Genomic DNA, 19,565 nt, shown 5'->3' on the forward strand with positions numbered 1-19,565 from the left:
CCTCAGTTTCCGCGGGAGTGTGTGTGCGCGCACGGGGGGCCGTATACAGTCGGCGCCTAATGCGCGCGGTGCCAATCCCTTGCCTCCGTACCCGCTGGGCGGTGGCTGCCCGTGACCCGGGCCCACGGGAGAGGTAGACCGCAGCCGCTAGGAGACAGGTGTCGGCCAGCCCCGGGAGGCTCAGGTGCAGACAGCCCCAGGTGGAATCTAAGGCAGTGAGCTGTCCGTTCCCGGAAGGAAGCAAGTCTGTCGGTGTCTCAGCACAGAGTGAGTTTGGAATGCTTTGCATCCATCTCAGCGTGGTGGTGTGTTTGGGATATTTATCGGTCAGGGTGAAGGAAGTTGAGTGAAATGGACTTCGGAGGTGTGGCTCCGGCTGGATGGGATGGGATGCCCCCGAGCATTGGGCTCTCCAAACAGCCAGGGCATAGGAATAATCTGGAGCGCTTGATAAATATACAGGCGTCACAACTCACCCCAGGCCCACGGACTCGGACTCTCCAAAGCAGAGGAGCAGATTTTGAATTTTTAACAAGCTCCTGAGTGATTACATCAGGCACATTTGACAAGCACTGTTTTAGTGTAAGCCTCCTGCGAGCAGGGACCTGATCTGTTCGTTGCTCACCATGACATCCTGGTATCAGGCGCAGTGCTTAGCACATGGTAGATGGTCAGTAAATATTTGTAGAAAGACTAAATGACTTAGGGAGTTTCCAAAATAGGAGTTCTTGTATTTTCAGGAGCTTTTTGAAGTTATTATCTCTGTCACATTTACTGTATGATGTGATTTTTCTCAGTCCCAACTTAACTTTTGTAACTGTTTATAAATGCCTTGTTTTCAGTATATTTTAGGCAAAAGCAAGGTATACCTTGCTTAGTATAAACCATCAACTATGTATAATCCTAGCTAGGTTAAAATTAATTCTGAAACTAAATTCTGAATAAAAAATTGCACTTTTCTTTCTTTTCATCATTTGGGAACACTAGACTTATAGGATTTTGTTCTTTTCAGGCAGGTAAATATTTACATTTTCATCAAAGCAAATCTGAATTACTGTTTATTCAGAAAAGTTGGCAATTTGCTTAAACCTCTGAGTATTTGTAATTTTTATGTGGTATTTTGAAATTGAGATTTATGTTTAGTTCAGAGCCAATGCTAAAGTAGAATTGTTTGAAAGTTATTTGATATTTCAGGAGCTGTTTTTTTCATGTTTTTTGAATTTCAGTACTTGATTTAATTTCAGTAGTATGTTGTTCATGGACAAAATATGAATGTATAGGAAGACAAAATTTTAGGAATATGCATGTGAAGAAGAAAAATTGAAAATTAGGTGCTTTTTTTTTCTCTCAGCGTTTCATTTTTGTAGTTCATGCACATGTCTTTTTAAAAATTCCTTATTTTAATTGAGATATCAGTATAATTGACATGTAACATATTAGTTTCAGGTGTACAACATAATGATTTGATATTTATATATATTGCAAAGTGATCACCACAGTAAGTCCAGTTAACATCCATTACCATACATAGTTACAGATTTTTTTCTTGTGATGAGAGCTTTTAAGATCTACTCTTTTAGCAACAATCAAATATACAATACAGTGTTATAGTTCTATAGTCACCATGCTGTGCATCCCCATGACTTTTTTTTTTTAAAGTGTCTTAAAAAACCCCAGCTTTGTTGAGATATAATTAATCTTACAATATGTGGTCTTTTTGTGACTGGCTTCTTTCAATTATCACAGTGTTTTTGAGGTTTATCCGTGTTGTACCTGTATCATTTATTTATTGCTGAATAATACTTAATTGAACAGATATACCGCATTGTATCTTTTCATGCATTGATAGACATAAGTTTTTCCCCCCTACTTTTTGGTTATAATGAATGATGCTGCTATGAACATTTGTGTACAAGCTTTAGTGTGGACATATGTTTTCATTTCTCTTGGGCATATCCCAATTGCTGGGTTATATGGTAATAACTCTATTTTAACCTTTTGAAAAGTTGAAAAACTGTTTCCTAAGTCATTGCATAATTTTGCATTCCCACCAGCAGTGTATGAGAGTTTTACAATCTTGCCAGTACTTGTTATTGGTTTGTCTTTTTTTTTTTAATTAATTTTATTTATTTTTGACTGTGTTGGGTCTTCATTGTTGCCCAGTAGCTTCCTCTAGTTGTGGCGAGCGGAGGCTACTCTTCGTTGTGGTGTGCAGGCTTCTCATTGCAGTGTCTTCTCTTGTTGTGGAGCACCGGCTCTAGGCGTACGGGCTTCAGTAGTTGTGGCACACGGGCTCAGTAGTTGTGGCTCACAGGCTTAGTTGCTCTGTGGCATGTGGGATCTTCCCGGACTAGGGATCGAACCCATGTCCCCTGCACTGGCAGGCAGATTCTTAACCACTGCGCCGCTAAGGAAGTCCCATGGTTTGTCTTTTTAACTTAGCCATCCTAGTAGGTGTTAAGTGGTATCTTATTGCAATTTTGATTTGCATTTCCTTGATGACTAATGATGTTGGGCATATTTTTTTGTGTGTGCTTATCGGCCATTTGTATATCTTTGGAGAAATTTCTGTTCAAATCCTTTGTCCATTTTGGGAGGGGGTCCAATTTTTAATTGGGTTATTTGTCTTATTATTATTGAGTTGTAGGAGTTTTAAAAATATTTTGGTTACTAAATTAGGTATATGATTTGCAAATGTTTTCTCCCATTCTGTAGGTTGTGTTTTAACTTTTTTGACAGTGTCCTTTGTTGCAAAAAACGTTTTAATTGTGATGAAGTTCTTTTGTTGCTCATGCTTTTGGTGTCATATCTAAGAATCCATTGCCAAATTCAAGGTCATGAAGGTTTACCCCTATGCTTTCTTCTAAGAATTTTATGTTTTTAGTCCTTATATTTAGGCCGTCAATCCATTTTGAGTTAATTTTTGCATATGGTGTAAGGCAGTGGTCCAAATTCATTCTTATCCAGTTGTCCCAGCACTATATATATATTTTTTCTTTTTGCGGTACGCAAGCATGTGGGATCTTCCTGGACCGGGGCACGAACCCGTGTCCCCTGCATCGGCAGGCGGACTCTCAATCACTGCGCCACCAGGGAAGCCCAGCAGCACTACATATTGAAAAGACTGTTCTTATCTCATTGGGTGGTGTTTGCACTCTTATTGAAAAATCAGCTGAATATGTGTTAGGTTTTTTTCTGAATTCTCAATCTTATTCTATTGCCTATCCTTATGCCGGTACAACACTAGTTGGTTACAGTAGCTTTGTAATAGGTTTTGAAATTAAGTGTAAGTCCTATAACTTTGTTCTTTTTCAAGACTGTTTTGACTTTTCTGGGTCCCTTACATATGGATTTTAGGGTCAGCTTATCAATTTCTGCCCAAGAGTAGCTGGGATTTTTATAGAGATTGTGTTTAATCTGTCCTTTCAATGATGTTTTATAGTTTTCAGGCCCAAGTCTTACACTTCTTCCAAAAATTTATCTGTAAGTATTTATTTTATTCTATTAGATGCTGTTGTACATGGTACTGTTTTTAACATTTCATTTCACATCATTGTTCATCACTAGCTCATTGCTAGTGTATAGAAAAAATACAGTTGAGTTTTGGATGTATCTTTTAGCGTCATCGTTTAGTGGTAGTCTGTTCCAATTTTCTGTTTCAGATCTTTCCTCGAAAATAGTGAGGAAGAATGGTCTTTGAAAACTCAAGTATGGATGCAAATCCAGGTTCATATCTCTAAGTTTTGGCTCTGCTACTTACTAGTTGAGTTTTTGACAAATCTTAATGTTATATATCCAGTGTTCTCATATGTTTAATGGGACAGTAATATCCATCTCAAAGAATTAAGTAAAAGAGAATGTATGTAGGTAGATATTTAGAGCAATGCCTTGCATGTGGTAGGGATTTGGTACTTTGTTGTTCTTTTGCTAATTAACTCTATTTAAAAGCAAGCCCCAAAGCAAACAAAACTGCCAAACCAAAAAAAAAAAAAAAAAAATCCTTCCCCCCCAAAATAAACAAACCTAAAACCTCAGACCAAACAAACAAACACCAAAAACCCCCCCACACAAAACAAAAACCTCAAACCTCTTCCTGTCCCCGTCACTTTTCTGTGACCCAAGAAATCCCTGTGAGTGTTTGAGGAACAGTGAAAGACAAGAGTCTTTCACACCACACAGTTGTATTGTAAAAGGCTGCTAAATCTAGGCTGCTCTATATGATATTTGACAACGTATTTGTATGTATTATTAAAAATAATAAAAGTATAACTGAAAGCTGTTTGCTCTTACCCCATAGTTCTTATTAATGTCCTGTTCTTTTACTACTTATTTCTACTAAAAGCAGAAGCAGTATTTTTTCATTAAGTTTGTTGATTACAATTCTTCTTTTGAATGATTGCTATTTTTTTTAACATCTTTATTGGAGTCTAATTGCTTTACAATGTTGTGTTAGTTTCTGCTGTACAACAAAGTGAATCAGCTATATGTATACATATATCCCCATATACCCTCTGTCTTGCATCTCCCTCCCACCCTCTCTATCCCACCCCTCTAGGTGGTCACACAGTACTGAGCTGATCTCCCTGTGTGATGCAGCTGCTTCCCACTAGCTATCTATTTTACATTTGGTAGTGTATGTATATCACTGTTACTCTCTTACTTCATCCCAGCTTACCCTTCCCCCTCACCGTGTCCTCAAGTCCATTCTCTACATCTGCGTGTTTTTTGTTTTTTTTTGCGGTACGCGGGCCTCTCACTGTTGTGGCCTCTCCCGTTGCGGAGCACAGGCTCCGGACGCGCAGGCTCAGCGGCCATGGCTCACGGGCCCAGCCGCTCCGCGGCATGTGGGATCTTCCCGGACCAGGGCACAAACCCGTGTCCCCTGCATCGGCAGGCGGACTGTCAACCACTGCGCCACCAGGGAAGCCCCTACATCTGCGTTTTTATTCCTGTCCTGCCCCTAGGTTCCTCAGACCCATTTTTTTTTTTTTTTAGATTCCATATATATGTGTTAGCATACAGTATTTGTTTTTCCCTTTCTGACTTACTTCACTCTGTATGACAGACTCTAGGTCCATCCACCTTCACTGCAGTACTATTTACAATAGCCAGGACATGGAAGCAACCTAAGTGTCCATCGACAGATGAATGGATAAAGAAGATGTGGCACATATATACAATGGAATATTATTCAGCCATAAAATGATTGCTGTTTTTAAAAAACTTAGAGACAAAGCCTGATGTTTGAATTGAAATTTAATAGTATTATTTTTATTTTGGTGCTTCTTCAGTAGCTGGAGTAGATTGCTATTTTGTGCAGGAGGAAACCAGAGACAACAATATAATACAGATATGATGCTTGTAACATATCATGTTCATTGAATGTGTATTCACTACGAACCAAAGAAAATAATTGTTTATACTGTAAATATTATTTAAACAATATAAACTTACCTTCAGAATCACAATTATAATTAAATTTATAACCCACAGATCCACAGATCTCACAGACATTTCTGTAAGAATATTTTATTTATTTATTTTCAAATTTATTTATTTATTTATGGCTGTGTTGGGTCTTCGTTGCTGCCCACAGCCTTTCTCTCTAGTTGTGGTGGGCGGGGGGCTACTCTTCGTTGTGGTGCGCGGGCTTCGCATTGCAGTGGCTTCTCTTGTTGCGGAGCACGGGCTTCTCATTGTGGTGGCTTCTCTTTGTGGTGGCTTCTCGTTGCGGATACGGGCTCTAGGTGCGTGGGCTTCAGTAGTTTGGCACGCGGGCTCAGTAGCTGGGGCTTGCGGGCTCTAGAGCGCGTGGGCTCAGTAGTTGTGGCCCCCAGGCTTAGTTGCTCCGAGACGTGTGGGATCTTCCCGGACCAGGGCTCGAACCTGTGTCCCCTGCATTGGCAGGCGGATTCTTAACCGGTGTGCTGCCAGTCAAGTCCCTGTAAGAAAATTTTATTTTATTTATTTATTTATTTATTTTTGCGGGACGCGGGCCTCTCACTGTTGAGACCTCTCCCGTTGCGGAGCACAGGCTCCGGACGCGCAGGCTCAGCAGCCATGCCTTACGGGCCCAGCCGCTCCGCGGCACGTGGTATCTTCCCGGACCGGGGCACGAACCCGCGTCCCCTGCATCGGCAGGCAGACTCTCAACCACTGCGCCACCAGGGAAGCCCAAGAAAATTTTAAATCAAAGTGTCTGTATTAAAAAAAACCAAAAAACCACAGCCTTTTATTATTAATCATTAGAGAAATGCAAATCAAAACTACAATGAGATATCATCTCACACCAGTCAGAATGGCCATCATCAAAAAATCTAGAAACAATAAATGCTGGAGAGGGTGTGGAGAAAAGGGAACACTCTTGTACTGATGATGGGAATGTGAATTGGTACAGCCACTATGGAGAACAGTATGGAGGTTCCTTAAGAAATTAAAAATAGAACTACCATATGACCCAGCAATCCCACTACTGGGCATATACCCTGAGAAAACCATAACTCAAAAAGAGTCATGTACCAAAATGTTCACTGCAGCTCTATTTACAATAGCCAGGAGATGGAAACAACCTAAGTGTCCATCATCGGATGAATGGATAATGAAGATGTGGCAAATATATACAATGGAATATTAGCCGTAAAACGAAACGAAATTGAGCTATTTGTAATGAGGTGGATGGACCTAGAGTCTGTCATACAGAGTGAAGTAAGTCAGAAAGAGAAAGACAAATACCGTATGCTAACACATATATATGGAATTTAAGAAAAAAAAATGTCATGAAGAACCTAGGGGTAAGACGGGAATAAAGACACAGACCTACTAGAGAATGGACTTGAGGATATGGGGAGGGGGAAGGGTAAGCTGTGACAAAGCGAGAGAGTGGTATGGACATATATACACTACCAAACGTAAAATAGATAGCTGGTGGGAAGCAGCCGCATAGCACAGGGAGATCAGCTCGGTGCTTTGTGACCACCTAGAGGGGTGGGATAGGGAGGGTGGGAGGGAGGGAGATGCAAGAGGGAAGAGATATGGGAACATATGTATATGTATAACTGATTCAGTTTGTTATAAAGCAGAAACTAACACACCATTGTAAAGCAATTATACTCCAATTAAGATTTAAAATAAATAAATTAAAAAAAAAATAAAACAAAAACATAGCCTTTTATTATTCCAAAAACTACATGTGTGCATGGTATATAATTAGAAAACATAAGACAAGCAAAAATAACCCCCCTGGTAACATTACTAATATAGTGATTACTACTCTTAATACCTTAATACATAACCTTCTGGAACTTCTTCTGTACATCTTTCTATATAACAATATTTGCACACATACAGACAAATGTATATAGGTATTTTAACTAAAACAAGACTGTATAAAATGTCTTTAATTATATTTAAAATCATCTTTATTTAGGTATAATTTATAAAAAAATAAAATTTATCAACTTTAAGTGTATAGTTGTATGAGTTCTGACAAATATGTATAGTTGTATAATCACCATTACAGTAAAAGTTGTAGAAGACTTTTCTTTTTTATTACTGAGTACTGCTCCAATGTATGTGTCCTGCAATTTGCTATCCAGTTACTAGTCAATGAACATTTGGGTTTTTTTCTGGTTTTTAGTGATTGTGAATAGAGCTACTATGAACATTCACATACAAGTCTTTGTGTGTTTCATAAGACATACAGACAGACACACATATATATATATATTTTGTAAGTATTTAGGAGTGGGATTGCTGGATTGTATGGTGAACATTATATAGATACTGTTTTGAAACCTTTTTTTTCAGGCAGTGACCCCCCTCCCCACCAACTTTCCATTTAAGTAAATTTTCCTCTTAATAAATTCTCACACAATATTAAAAATTTTGCCTATGGGGCTTCCCTGGTGGTGCAGTGCTTAAGAATCCGCCTGCCAGTGCAGGGGACACGGCTTCGAGCCCTGGTCCAGGAAGATCCCACATGCCGCAGAGCAACTAAGCCTGTGTGCCACAACTACTGAGCCTGTGCTCTAGAGCCTGCGTGCCACAGCTACTGAGCCCACGTGCCACAACTACTGAAGCCTGCGCGCCCAGAGCCTGTGCTCCACGACAAGAGAAGCCACCGCAATGAGCCGCTGCACCACAATGAAGAGTAGCCCTGGCTTGATGCAACTAAAGAAAGCCCGTGCTCAGCAATGAAGACCCAACACAGCCAAAAGTAAATAAATAAATAAATTTATTAAAAAAAAATTTTTGCCTATCTAAGAATGTTCTTTGAAGCTGTTATGTCAAAATCAGTATCTAATCCAGGATCATGCCTTAATTAATGTCACTGAAGTTTCTTTTAATGTAGCATGGTCCCTTTTTTCATGACTCTGAGTCACTGGGAAGACCAAACCAGTTGTCCTGCAGTTATCTTCTGGATTTGTCTGGTAGCTTCCATGTGGTGCCATTTACCTTGTTTCTTTATTTCCTGTAAACTAGAAGCTGTATAAAAAGACTTGATGGATCCAAGTTAAATATTTTGGCTAGATTATACCACTTAATGTTGCGATAAAAGGCTTGTTTTATCATTAATATTTTCTTGCTGTTGAGAAACAGAAAGCAGTTATAATATCCTTCTATTCTTTAAGTAGAGATCAGAGACTAGTCCCTTTTACTAGAGATCAAAAGTAGTATTGGGAGATTGAACAAGCAGTAACAGTAACTAGAGAGTAGAACAGTAAAAGAGGGGAAGCAGGTGTCATAGTATGGCTCTAACTGCCCTTACTGTGACCACTACCAAAAAACCCCTTTTTATCTCATGGCTGTATTACCTCTAGGAGAGGAAATTTCAGTCTGGAGAACATGCATTATTTAATAATTAATAGTGTAAAGTTAAATTGCAGTAATCTGAAATGTGAGTTGTTGAGATTCTAGCTGACAAATAACTGTTTGTAATGAGGATGTGGTACTATGTTGTGGATAAAGAACAGATTGCTAAGAAATAGCAGGTGGTCAAAGTAAAACAGCAAACCTGACTCTTGTAGTTTTGCAAGAGTGAAAAAAAAGTTTAGCTGTGACTGTTAAATATGGAAGGCATCTTATTGTATATGGTTTTCCTTTTCATGATTATATATCTGGCATTTCCAGGCTGTCACTGGCTAAGTTTGCCATAGTAGAAGTTCAAAAATTGCCATAGTAGTGTTTCAACGTACTGTGGTCTTAGTTCAGAAAATGGTAGGAGAATTTTCTTATCAGTATTCTCTGCACTTCCAGGATTGCATAAAGAACATCACTTTGATGAAGATGAAACTTACTATGATTATTATTTCCCTCTGTCAGTCATCATAAAAGGAAAGTCAGAAACCTTGATACTTATATTTTGCCAAATCATGCATATAGAAAGCCATTGGTGCCCATTTTTAGATTATAGAATGAAGAAAAAATAATTTTTGAAGATGAGGAGGGGAAAGTAAGAATAGGTTAAAAGAAAAGACATAGTGGAAAAGAATCATCCAAATAAATAGAAAGTAGGAGCAAGTGGAGATGAGAGAAGAGGGTAATTATTAGATTTAAAGGACAAACATTCTAAAAATTATTATTGGGATCTCTTGTGTGACCTTTCTTTCTTTTGTGATTGAACTCTGCAGCATCAAGTAAAGCTGGAATGGATTCAGTTCTTTGGGGCTGAAGGTATTTTTCTTGGTTGTTTTATTTTAGCAGTTGGACTGGGCAGTTTAAGGAATGTAGTTTTAAAATAATAAGTCTAATCTTGACATCCTATGTTCATGGACCAGAAGACTTAACAGTGTTAATATCGCAGTACTCCCTCACATGATGTACAGGTTAAGTGCAATTCCTATCAAAATCCCATCTGCCTTTTTTGCAGAGATTGACAAGCTGATCCTAAAATCCATATGGAAAGGCAGGGTACCCAGAATAGCCAAGACAGTCTTGAAAAAGAACAAACTTAGAGGTCTCACACTTCCCAATTTCAAAATCTACTATAAAGCAACAGTAATCAAGACAGTGTGGTACTAGTTTAAGAATAACACAGGTCAAAGAAATTGAGAGTCCAGAAATAAATCCTCACATTTACGGCCAACTGATTCTCAACAATGGTGTGAAGACAATTAAATGGGGGAAAGAATGGTCTTTTCAGTGAATGTTGCTGGACAACAGACAACTGGATATCCACCTGCAAAATGATGAATTTGGACCCCTACCTCACACCATACACAAAAATTAACTCAAAATAAATCGAAGACCTAAATGTAAGAGCAAAAACAATGAAAATCTTATCAGAAAACACAGGTCTATAAGTGACAACATTTTTATAAATTTATTTATTTATTTTTGGCTGCGTTGGTTCTTCATTGCTGTGTGCGACTTTCTCTAGTTGCGGTGAGCGGGGGCCACTGTTCCCTGTGGTGCGTGGGCCTCTCATCACGGTGGCCTCTCCCATTTTAGAGCACGGGCTCCAGGCATGTGGGCCCCAGCAGTTGTGGTATGTGGGCTCAGCAGTTGTGGCTCGGTTCCAGAGTACAGGCTCAGTAGTTGTGGCGCACGGGCCCAGCTGCTCCGCGGCATGTGGCATCCTTCTGGACCAGGGCCTGAACCTGTGTCCCCCGCATTGGCAGGCGGATTCTCAACCACTGCGCCACCAGCGAAGCTGGTGACAACATTTTTAATGCAAGCATGTTAACCTCCAAGTGCTTATGAGATATTATGTCAAATTGTAGAGCAGAGGAAGCCATCAATTCCGTAAGACTTAACCCTGTGACCGTCTTTTACTAAGAGCTTAGTTTCCTGAAATTTTGTTAGTACAGTTTGATACTGAAAAGTATATATTTAATAAGGGCAAACAGGTTGAAACAGTACCTTTTATTTTGGAGTTAATTGGTCATTCCCATTTCCCTCTCAGGAGTTTGCATGCTACTAATATTATTTTGGAATTCAGGCACCTTTATTGGACATTTGGTCCTGTGTATAGTTTCTTGTCCTTGGGAGAAGTATCTGACGGGATTGCACAATTTCCTGAGAGGATACTAAAAAAGTACTAAAAACACTGCCACAAATGCTTTTGTTCTGTATGTAATGTCTTTGTGTAGAGTGCTGTCTTGGATCCTTATGGTTTTAGCTTATGTAGAAACAGGATTTTTAAAAGTTGCTCCACTGTCAAACAATGCTCTTCTTAAATTCATTCCTTCTTTCTTTATTTTATTTTTGGCTGCTTTGGGTCTTTGTTGCTGCGCGCGGGCTCTCTCTAGTTGCGGAGAGCGGGGGCCACTCTGTTGCGGTGCATGGGCCTCTCATTGTGGTGGCTTCTCTTGTTGCAGAGCACGGGCTCCAGGTGTGCGGGCCTCTGTTGTTGCAGCACGCAGGCTCAGTAGTTGTGGTGCACGGGCTTAGCTGCTCTGCCGGCTGTGGGATCTTCCCAGACCAGGGCTTGAACCCGTGTTGCCTACATTGGCAGGCGGATTCTTAACCACTGTGCCACCAGGGAAGTCCGAAATTCATTGCTTCTTAATCTCCACAAAGATTTATGAAAACCATTTATAAAAATTGTTCAGGAAATTGGTCATAAATTCCAAATATATTTCATAAAAAAATAAATTTTTTGTTAGGTATATTTGGAAGAACCATGTAAATTATAGAGTACTCTGTGTTCCTTCCATAAGTATAAGGTCTGTTGGTTTCAGATTATTATCACTAACATGTTGTGCTTACTATGTGTTAAGCACTGTTCTAAGTCCTTTACATAAATTAACTCATTTAATCCTCACAACTATCTTATAAGGTAGTTATTATTGTTATCACTGTTTTACACATGAGGAAACTGAGATACAGCAAGGTTACTAAGTAGTAACTTACTCAAGCTCCACAGTTAGGAAGCTGAGTTGCCCTGGATTCTAATTTAGTAGTTTGGCTCTGGAGTCTACGTTCTTAACCATTGCCCTAGACTATCTTTGATTTGAATGATCATTAAGGAAATAGTCATCAATTAGAACTTTTGCTACTGAATGTTAGACTTGTTGCAGAACAGCAGTATAGGAATTCCCCTGGATATTTTGTTAAAATCTAGTTTTCATTGTGGGGTTTAAGGTTATGTTGGCACAGTATTCTGGAATTTGAGTCCCTATAATGATGATAGAGCCAAAGAATGAGTACTTGATACTAAGTTTATTCTTTCATTTTATTATCTTGCAACTTTTTATCAATCAAAAGATAAAATTAACTACAATGTAAGCAGTTTATTTTTAAGTATTTAAAGTTATAAAGCTGTTATTAAACTAATGCTTAATGGAGTACCTGACATAAATGATTCTTGAATGAATAATGGGAATTAAACCAGATAATGAAGAAAAGTATTAAATGAAATGAGTCTATATAAAAATAATAGTTTTTAAGATAGTAAAGGAATGATTCTAATTTCATATGCATCTCTGAAATAAAAGGAATTATAAAATAAAATCATAGCTTGTATCTTCCTTATTTATTGATGAAGGGAATCAGTCTTTATAATGCAAATTAAAAGTTGTTAACTAAGAACAAAGCAAAATTAATACTATAAGTCATTAATTGATTCAGAATTTTAGCCCAAGGTCAGGTTTGTGAAATTAATGTATAATTTTAGTTTCCTGAAAGAAGTTTTTGATTGTTTAAAAAAAAAAAAGGATTCCAGAAATATATTCTTCATTTGAACTTCCTGTGAGAGTAAAATGTAAGTATTTACTTAATAAATATCAATTTTTGAGCTTTTCCTTATTCTTGAAGGAAAGAGTTGAAATAATTGAATGTCTAGAGACAGTTTTACACCACTCTTTTTTTGTTTGTTTTTGCTGCACTGCACAGCTTGTGGGATCTCAGTTTCCCACCCAGGGATTGAACCCAGATCCCGGCAGTGAAAGTGCTGCGTCCTAACCACTGGACCACCGGGGAATTCCCTATACTGCTTTGTTTTAAGTCATGTCTATTTGTGAACTCAAAGCTATTTAGAGAAGGATTTAAAATTTTTATCCTTTGTGAGATGGGTTGTAAACAGATTGGCAGATATTGAGAAATACGATTACTCTTCTACTTTAGAGTACATATTTCTAGTTGAAGTTGGAAGAGATAGAATTAGTCGATGTGTTTGCTAGTTAATTTTTTTTCAAAATGTGGTTGGTTTCCCACCATTGTCATAGCATTTTGATTGATTTTATAGAGGGAGTTGTGAAAGTGAATTTGTGTCAATTTGGCTCAAATATTTAAAAAAAGTTTTGTTTCTTGTGTATTTTATCACTTTTTGTTCATAATGAGTTTAGATACAGCAGTATTTTAACATTGGCTTTTAAAAATCATGACACTAAAAACACATATTATGTTTAACAATACTGCAGAAAATAAAAGTTACTTTTATTAAATTTCCACTTATACAAAGTTTGTATGTAAGACATGTATTTACAATTAAGGATAACAAACTCTTAAATTTTATATTCTCAGCCCAAGATATTTTTGAGCTTCAGTAAATAGAAACCATAATTTATAAAATAAATTGTGTATACCTACCATGAATTACCTTACTTTTGATTTCTGAATGGGACAATAGTGAAGGTAGTAGTTTTATTTTGCAGTGTGGAAGATGATTTCATTGCCTGATTTTCTACCCATTTTGTCTTGTGTGTGTTGTCAGGTCAGATTTTCTCAACCAAGAGTCTTAAAAAATCACTCCATATGTGAGAAAATTATTTCCCTTATAGCTGCAAGTCCAGATACGAACTTTAAAAAGCATGTAAGCAAGTTGTGCTTAAGTGTTGCATTTCAAAGGCTGCCTTAAATTTAGAGAATTGTGTATCATGGCATTGTAGCATATGTAGTGTCAAAAGCATGAGATCTGTACCTTATTGTCCTATCCATAAAGTGAGAATGCTACCATTGCTTATTTTACAGGGTTGTTGTCAGGATTAAATGAATTAATACGTATATATTATTTAAAACACTTCCAGGCACATAGTAAGTGCTAAATAAATGCTGGATGTGTGTGTGTGTGTTTTGTTGTTGTTATTACTATTGTTGACCTAAAATAGACTGCCAGATATTTCTCCAGCAAAGATGGGTTTATTTGGGATCAGCAGAGAATTGCAGTTTGGGGTGGGCATCCATGGTGAGCACGCACGGCAAGGAAAGGAGAACACTTCTATAGAGAGGAAGTTGGGAGGACAGTAGTAAAGGAGTCCATGGCTTTTCAGTGGTTGTGTCCTTGCCAGGAAAGAAGAGGAAGCTTTCTTCTTCCTGTTGGGCTCTGCTATCATTACAGGGTATGGGAGCTCCCCTTTCTGGTCTCCCAACTCCATTTAACTGAGGTTTCTTTCCTGGGTGTAGTATCTCATGTTGGAGGGAAAGTGCACATATTGGGAAGTTAATTATGTCGTATTTGAGTAACAAGGAGGGCTAGGAGGGAAAACTCTCAGGTACTTTTTATCTAAAATCCATATGTTGTCAAGATCACAGACACTGGAGATCATCTGAAGTGCTATGTTATCATCAAAGGTTTGTGGCAAACTTTCAACAGGCTTGGTCCAGATATCTTGGGAAAGCTGTCTCATCAGATGTCATCTGCTTCAATTCCAGGAAATCTTTACTTTCAGAAGACCAGATGATGGTGCAGGTCCATTCAGGGTTTGGTGCTTTCTTTAGGTGTGTCGCATGAATCCAAGAGTCTGTTCCTTGAAATTTGGTGGTATAAGGGTTGGTTAGCAGTACCTGATAGGGGGCTCTGCAGTGAGGTTGAAGAGAGCTCTTCTGGAGGTGCCTTTTCCAGTAGATGAAATCTTCAGGTTTCAAGGTGTGATGCTTAAGTATTTTGTCTCCCGAGAGTGCACTATGAAAAGATTGCTCTACCAAAGCACGGTTATTTTTATTTATTTACTTATTTATTTATTTAATGACATGCTACTTTTTAAAAAATAAATTTATTATTTATTTATTTATTTATTTATTTATTTTTGGCTGCATTGGATCTTCGTTGCTGCACATGGGCAGAAAGTTGCTGTGAGCGGGGGCTACTCTTCGTTGTGGTGCGCGGGCTTCCCATTGTGGTGGCTTCTCTTGGTGCAGAGCACAGGCTCTAGACACGTGGGCTTCAGTAGTTGTGGCACGCAGACTCAGTAATTGTGGCCTACGGGCTCTAGAGCGCAGGCTCTGTAGTTGTGGCGCACAGGCTTAGTTGCTCCGTGGTATGTGGGATCTTCCTGGACCAGGGATCAAACCCATGTCCCCTGCATTGGCAGGTGGATTCTCAACCACTGCGCCACCAGGGAAGCCCAGCATGGTTATTTTTAATACAAGCGATTATACCTTTGCAATATTGGAGTATCTCTCCTTTTATCAGTTGTGCATCAAAAGAATCAGGAGCCAAGTGCATTAGGCATCCTGTGACTATCTCAAAGGGTAAGAGTTTATGAATTCCAAAAGGGGTGGATTCCAAAAGGGGTGGGTCTAAGATTTAAAAGAACCAATGGCAATGCTTTTGCCCAAGGTATTTGGAGAGCCTCTATAGATTTTTCCAGTTGAGTCTTAACAAAACCCTTAGTGCATTTGACTAAAGCAGAGGATTGAGGGTGGTAAGCACAGTGAAAGTATTATACAACTGGCCAAACTGCACAAACTTGTCGAAGTACCTGGCCATTAAATGGGTTCCTGGATCACTATGAAATTTGAGAGGCGTTCCCTAGGTAGGGATAATTTTTTCCAAAATGACTTTTTAGCCATAAAGGAGGTAGTAGCCTGTCTGCCAGGGAAGCCTTCAGTCCAGTGTGATAACATACAAACCATAACTAAAACATATTTATATCCATGAGACAGAGGAAGTTGTATGAAATCCATTTGCCAGACCTCAAATGGTCCATTAGGCAGTTTAAAATGTCTGAGAGCAGTACGAACAGGCTTCCCTGGGTTGTACTTCAGATAAATGGGACAAGTGAGGTAGGCACTTTTGGTGGCCTTATTAATGATTTCTTACCAATATTGATTCACAAAGGCTATCATTTTGTCAGTAGACCAATGGTTTATTGCATGTACAATGGTGAGGACTGGGAATTTTAGAGCCTGTGGTAGGACTTGGTTGTTATTTGGTCCAAACCAGAGCTTTCTGTTTTTATCAAGTCAACAGTTGTTGAGTTTCCAATCTTGTTTTTCTTTTTCTGAGGCCAATTGTTGGGCTTCTCTAGCTAGTTTTTCTAAGTTATCATTTGGAGAAATATCCCTTTCGACCATGACAGAGGTTTGGCTATTGTTGGTTCCTTTAAGGGCAGCTTTCCTTGCGGAAATATCAGCAAAGTGATTTCCCTTAAATTTCAGAGAGTCAAGTTTAGAATGCCCTGGAATCTTAATAATAGCTAAAGTGGTAGCTATAAAGTGGTAGCAAAAGTATTGCATCCAGTAATTCCTGAACATAGGGGCCATTTTAAATTTTATTTCCACTGGAAGTAAGAAAGCCATGTTACTTCCACTACATTTCAAAATCATGAGTTATTTAAGCACATCTACTCTTAATATAAACATTGGCAGTTTTGTCATTGGCTAAAGTATGGGCATACCTCATTTTACTGTGCTTCACTTTATTGCACTTTGCAGATATTGCATGTTTTACAAATTGAAGGTTTGTGGCGATTCTGCACTGAGCAAGTCTGCCGGCGACATTTTTTCCCAACAGCATTTGCTCACTTCGTATCTCTGTGTCACATTTTGGTAACTCTCACAATATTTCAAAATTTTTCATTAATTTTATATTTGTTATGGTGATCTGTGATCTTTGATGTTAGTATTGTGATTGTTTGGGGGCACCACGAATTGCGCCCACATAAGATGTTGAACTTAATTGATAAATGTTGTGTGTGTCCTGACTGCTCCACTCACTGGCCGTTCTCCTGTCTATCTCTGTCTCCTTGGGCCTCCCTATTTCCTGAGACACAATAGTATTGAAATTAGGCCAATGAATAAACCCTTCAGTTGCCTCTAAGTGGTCAAATCAAAGGAAGAGTTGCAAATCTTTCACTTTAAATCGAAAGCTAGAAATGATTAAGCTTAGTGAGGAAGGCATGTCAAAAGCTGAGATAGGCTAAAAACTAGGCCTCTTGTGCCAGTTACCCAAGTTGTGAATGCAAAGGAAAAGTTCTTGAAGGAAATTAAAAGTGCTGCTCAAGTGAATACACAAACGATAAGGAAGCGGAACAGCCTTATTGCTGTTATGAAGAAAGTTTTAATGGTCTGGATAGAAGATCAGGCTAGCCACAGCATTCCCTTAAGCCAAAGCCTAATCCAGAGCAAGGCCCTAACTCTCTTTGCTTCTGTGAAGGCTGAGAGAGGTGAGGAAGCTGCAGAAGAAAAGTCTGAGCAAGTAGAGGTTGGCTCATGAGATTTAAGGAAAGAAGCTGTCTCCATAACATAAAAGTGCAAGGTGAAGCAGCAGGTGCTGATGTAGAAGCTTCAGCAAGTTATCCAGATCTAGCTAAGATAATTAATGAATGCGGCTACACTAAACAGTAGATTTTTGATGTAGATGAAACAGCCTTCTATTGGAAGAAGATGCCATCTAGGACTTTCATAGCTAGAGAGAAGTCAGTGCCTGACTTTAAAGCTTCAAAGGACAGGCTGACTCTTATTAGGGACTAATGCAGCTATTTAAGTTGAAGCCAATGCTATTTACTATTCAAGAAATCCTAGGGCCCTTAGGAATGATGCTAAATCTACTCTGCCTGGATGACAGCACATCTGTTGACAACACGGTTTACTGAATATTTTAAGCCCACTGTTGAGACCTACTGCTCAGAAAAAAAGATTCCTTTCAAAATATTACTGCTCATTGACAATGCACCTGTTCACCCAAGCACCCTGATGGAGATATACAATGAGATTAGTGTTGTTTTCATGCCTGCTAACAAAACATCATTTTGCAGCCCATGGATCAAGGACTAATTTCGACTTTTAGGTCTTATTATTTAAGAAATACATTTTGTAAGGCTGTAGTCACCATAGATGGTGATTCTAATGATGGATCTGGGCAAAGTAAATTGAAAAACATTCTGGAAAGGATTCACCATTCTGGATGCCATTAAGAACATTCATGATTCGTGGGAAGAGGTCAAAATACCAAAATTAAAAGAAGTTTAGAAGAAGTTGCTTCCAACCCACATGGGTGACTTTGAGGGGTTCAAGACTTCAGTGGAGGAAGTAACTGCAAATGTGGTAGAAACAGCAAGAGAACTAGAATTAGAAGTGGACCCTGAAGGTGTGACTGGATTGTAGCAATCTCATGATAAAACTTTAACAGATGAGGAGTGTTTCTTATAAATGAGTGAAGAAAGTGGTTTCTTGAGAATCTACTCCTGGTGAAGAAGCTGTGAAGGTTGTTGAAAGTGACAAAGGATTTAGAATATTACATGAACTTAGTTGATAGAGCAACAGCAGGGATTGAGAGGATTGACTCCAATTTTGACAGTTCTACTGTGAGTAAAACGCTATCAAACAGCACTGTGTGCTACAGAGAAATGGTTCGTGAAAGGAAGAGTCAATTGATGAGGCAACCTTCACTGTGGTCTTATTTTCAGAAACTGTCATGGCCACCCCAGCCTTCAGCAACCACCACCCTGATCAGTCAGTAGCCGTCAACACTGAGGCAAGACCCTCCACCAGCAAAAAGATTACCACTCACTGAAGGCTCAGACAATGGTTACCATTTTTAGCAATAAAGTATTTTTAAATTAAGGTATATATAGATATATTTTTGGACATAATCCTATTACACACTTTATAGACTACAGTTTAGTGTAAACATGACTTCTAAACGCACTAGGAAACCAGAAAATTCATGAAAAATGCACTAAACGCACTAGGAAACCAGAAAATTCATGTGACTCGCTTTGTTGTGATATTTGATTTATTGCAGGGGTCTGGAACTGAACCGGCAATGTTACCAAAGTATGCTTGTATAAGCCCACCACATTTTGAAAGATGTCTGGCAAAAACAATAGAGTAGTTGCTATCAAGACATTATTTCTGATAACAGATAGCAGAATTGGTTAACCAGCATAACCTTGTATTCTCTGTAGCAAGGAAACCTTGATCACTGCTTCCTACTGTTTTGTGGATTCTAAGGGAGGTCATGGTTCAATTCATATGTAGACCATCTGTAGACTGAGTAAATAAAATAACTTGTTTACCCATGCCTCTGTTTTTTTCCAAATATGTATAGATACTGTTTTTTTTTTTACTTTTTAATTTAAAAAATTTTAATTTTTTGCTGCATTGGGTCTTCGTTGCTGCATGTGGACTTTCTCTGGTTGTGGTGAGCGGGAGCTACTCTTCTTTGTGGTGTGGTGGGCTTCTCATTGTGGTGGCTTCTCTTGTTGCGGAGCATAGGCTCTAGGCATGCAGGCTTCAGTAGTTGTGGCACGCGGGCTCAGTAGTTGTGGCGTAAGGGCTTAGTTGCTCTGCGGCATGTGGCATCTTCCCAGACCAGGGCTCGAACCCGTGTTCCCTGCATTGGCAGGCGGATTCTTAACCACTGCGCCACCAGGGAAGCCCCTTATTGCCTTTAAATACAT

General features: G+C 38.9%; 1 protein-coding gene across 2 annotated transcripts in view; it reads left to right on the top strand.

Annotated features, from left to right (window-relative positions):
- TTC28 (tetratricopeptide repeat domain 28) overlaps nucleotides 1-19,565 on the top strand; it is a 579,401-nt gene that overhangs the window by 384 nt on the left and 559,452 nt on the right. The window lies entirely within an intron of this gene.

This window comes from Monodon monoceros, unplaced genomic scaffold (genome assembly GCF_005190385.1).
Source record: "Monodon monoceros isolate NGI ecotype Baffin Bay Population unplaced genomic scaffold, NGI_Narwhal_1 Super_Scaffold_1, whole genome shotgun sequence".
Lineage (NCBI taxonomy): Eukaryota > Metazoa > Chordata > Mammalia > Artiodactyla > Monodontidae > Monodon > Monodon monoceros.